The sequence below is a fragment of the Triticum dicoccoides genome, chromosome 6B (assembly GCF_002162155.2).
Source record: "Triticum dicoccoides isolate Atlit2015 ecotype Zavitan chromosome 6B, WEW_v2.0, whole genome shotgun sequence".
NCBI lineage: Eukaryota > Viridiplantae > Streptophyta > Magnoliopsida > Poales > Poaceae > Triticum > Triticum dicoccoides.
The window spans coordinates 647,359,378-647,363,422 of NC_041391.1; positions in this window are offsets into that span (position 1 = coordinate 647,359,378).

A 4,045-nucleotide genomic window follows, 5' to 3' on the forward strand; every position below is an offset into this window, starting at 1 on the left:
CAATGGTCGATGTTGGGTTGGCGTATTTCGAGATTAGGATTTGTCACTCCGATTGTCGGAGAGGTATCTCTGGGCCCTCTCGGTAATACACATCACATAAGCCTTGCAAGCATTACAACTAATATGTTAGTTGTGAGATCATGTATTACGGAACGAGTAAAGAGACTTGCCGGTAACGAGATTGAACTAGGTATTGGACACCGACGATCGAATCTCGGGCAAGTAACATACCGATGACAAAGGGAACAACGTATGTTGTTATGCGGTCTGACCGATAAAGATCTTCGTAGAATATGTAGGAGCCAATATGGGCATCCAGGTCCCGCTATTGGTTATTGACCAGAGACGTGTCTCAGTCATGTCTACATTGTTCTTGAACCCGTAGGGTCCGCACGCTTAAGGTTACGATGACAGTTATATTATGAGTTTATGCATTTTGATGTACCGAAGGTTGTTCGGAGTCCCGGATGTGATCACGGACATGACGAGGAGTCTCGAAATGGTCGAGACATAAAGATTGATATATTCGAAGCCTATGTTTGGACATCGGAAGTGTTCCGGGTGAAATCGGGATTTTACCGGGTTACCGGGAGGTTACCGGAACCCCCCAGGAGCCATATGGGCCATCATGGGCCTTAGTGGAAAGGAGAAAGGGGCAGCCCAAGGGAGCTACGCGCCTCCCCCCTTCCCCTAGTCCTATTAGGACTAGGAGAGGTGGCCGGCCACCCCTCTCCCTCTTTCCCCCTTGGGAATCCTAGTTGGAATAGGATTGGGGGGGAGTCCTACTCCCGGTAGGAGTAGGACTCCTCCTGCGCCTCTCTCTCTTGGCCGGTGCCCCCTCCCCCCTTGGCTCCTTTATATACTGAGGTAGAGGCACCCCAAAGACACACAAGTTGACACAAGTTGATCCACGTGATCTATTCCTTAGCCGTGTGCGGTGCCCCCTGCCACCATATTCCTCGATAATACTGTAGCGGAGTTTAGGTGAAGCCCTGCTGCTGTAGTTCATCAAGATCGTCACCACGCCGTCATGTTGACGGAACTCTTCCCCGACACTTTGCTAGATCGGAGTCCGGGGATCGTCATCGAGCTGAACATGTGCTCGAACTCGGAGGTGCCGTAGTTTCGGTGCTTGATCGGTTGGATCGAGAAGACGTACGACTACTTCCTCTATGTCGTGTCATCGCTTCCGCAGTCGGTCTGCGTTGGGTACGTAGACAATACTCTCCCCTCGTTGCTATGCATCACATGATCTTGCGTGTGCGTAGGAAAATTTTTGAAATTACTACGAAACCCAACAGTTGATTCTCCACCTCATTCTGAAATTCCTTGAACTTTTCAAAGGTCTCAGATTTGTGTTTCATTAAGTAGACATACCCATATCTACTTAAGTCATCAGTGAGAGTGAGAACATAACGATATCCTCTGCGAGCCTCAACGATCATTGGACCGCACACATCGGTATGTATGATTTCCAACAAGTTGGTTGCTCGCTCCATTGTTCCGGAGAACGGAGTCTTGGTCATTTTTCCCAAGAGGCATGGTTCGCATGTGTCAAATGATTCATAATCAAGAGACTCCAAAAGTCCATCAGCATGGAGCTTCTTCATGCGCTTCACACCAATGTGACCAAGGCGGCAGTGCCACAAGTATGTGGGACTATTGTTATCAACTTTACATATTTTGGCATCTACACTATGAACATGTGTAATATTACGCTCGAGATTCATTAAGAATAAACCATTGACCATCGGAGCATGACCATAAAACATATCTCTCATAAAAATCGAACAACCATTATTCTCAGACTTAAATGAGTAGCCATCTCATATTAAACGAGATCCAGATACAATGTTCATGCTCAAACTTGGCACTAAATAACAATTATTAAGGTTCAAAACTAATCCCGTAGGTAAATGTAGAGGCAGCGTGCCGATGGCGATCACATCGACTCTGGAACCATTCCCGACGCGCATCGTCACCTCGTCCTTCGCCAGTCTCCGTTTATTCCGCAGCTCCTGCTGTGAGTTACAAATATGAGCAACGGCACCGGTATCAAATACCCAGGAGTTACTACGAGTACTGGTAAGGTACACATCTATTACATGTATATCAAATATACCTTTGGTGTTGCCGGCCTTCTTATCCGCTAAGTATTTGGGGTAGTTCCGCTTCCAGTGACCCTTCCCCTTGCAATAAAAGCATTCAGTCTCAGGCTTGGGTCCATTCTTTGACTTCTTCCCGGCAACTGGCTTACCGGGCGCGGCAACCTCTTTGCCGTCCTTCTTGAAGTTCTTTTTACCCTTGCCCTTCTTGAACTTAGTGGTCTTATTGACCATCAACACTTGATATTCTTTCTTGATTTCAACCTCTGCTGACTTCAGCATAGAAAATACTTCAGGAATGGTCTTTACCATCCCCTGCAAATTGTAGTTCATCACAAAGCTCTTGTAGCTTGGTGGGAGCGACTGAAGGATTCTGTCAATGACTGCCTCATCAGGGAGGTTAATATTCAGCTGGGTCATACGGTTGTGCAACCCAGACATCTTGAGTATGTGCTCACTGACAGAACTATTTTCCTCCATCTTACAACTATAGAACTTGTCGGAGATGTCATATCTCTCGACCCGGGCGTGAGCTTGAAAAACTAGTTTCAGCTCTTCGAACATCTCATATGCTCCGTGATGCTCAAAACGCTTTTGGAGCCCCGGTTCTAAGCTGTAAAGCATGCTGCACTGAACGAGGGAGTAATCATCAGCACGAGACTGCCAAGCATTCATAATGTCTTGGTTCTCTGGGACGGGAGCGTCACCTAGCGGTCCTTCTAGGACATATTGTTTCCTGGCAGCTATGAGGATGATCCTCAGGTTCCGGACCCAATCCGTATAGTTGCTGCCATCATCTCAGCTTGGTTTTCTCTAGGAACGCGTTGAAGTTCATGTTGACATGAGCATTGGCCATTTGATCTACAAGACATATTTGCAAAGGTTTTAGACTAAGTTCATGATAATTAAGTTCTAATCAAATTATGAACTCCCACTTAGATTAGACATCCCTCTAGTCATCTAAGTGTTACACGATCCGAGTCGACTAGCCCGTGTCCGATCATCACGTGAGACGGACTAGTCATCGTCGGTGAACATCTTCATGTTGATCGTATATTCCATACGACTCGTGTTCGACCTTTCGGTCTCCGTGTTCCGAGGCCATGTCTGCACATGCTAGGCTCGTCAAGTTAACCCTAAGTGTTTTCGCTGTGTAAAACTGTCTTACACCCGTTGTATGTGAACGTAAGAATCCATCACACCCGATCATCACGTGGTGCTTAGAAGCGACGAACTGTAGCAACGGTGCACAGTTAGGGGAGAACACTTCTTGAAATTTTGTAAGGGATCATCTTATTTACTACCGTCGTCCTAAGTAAACAATATGCATAAAACATAATAAACATCACATGCAATTATATAAAGTAGTGACATGATATGGCCAATATCATATAGTTCCTTTGATCTCCATCTTCGGGGCTCCATGATCATCTTGTCACCGGCATGACACCATGATCTCCATCATCGTGTCTTCATGAAGTTGTCACGCCAACGACCACTTCTACTTCTATGACTAACGCGTTTAGCAATAAAGGAAAGTAAGTTACATGGCGTTCTTCAATGACACGCGGGTCATACAAAAATAAAGACAACTCCTATGGCTCCTGCCGGTTGTCATACTCATCGACATGCAAGTCGTGAATCCTATTACAAGAACATGATCTCATACATCACAATTCATCATTCATCACAACTTCTGGCCATATCACATCACATGATCAATTGCTGCAAAAACAAGTTAGACGTCCTCTAATTGTTGTTGCATCTTTTACGTGGCTGCAATTGGGTTCTAGCAAGAACGTTTTCTTACCTACGAATAACCACAACGTGATTTTGTCAACTTTTATTTACCCTTCATAAGGGCCCTTTTCATCGAATCCGCTCCAACTAAAGTGGGAGAGACAGACACCCGCCAGCCACCTTATGCAACTAGTGCATGT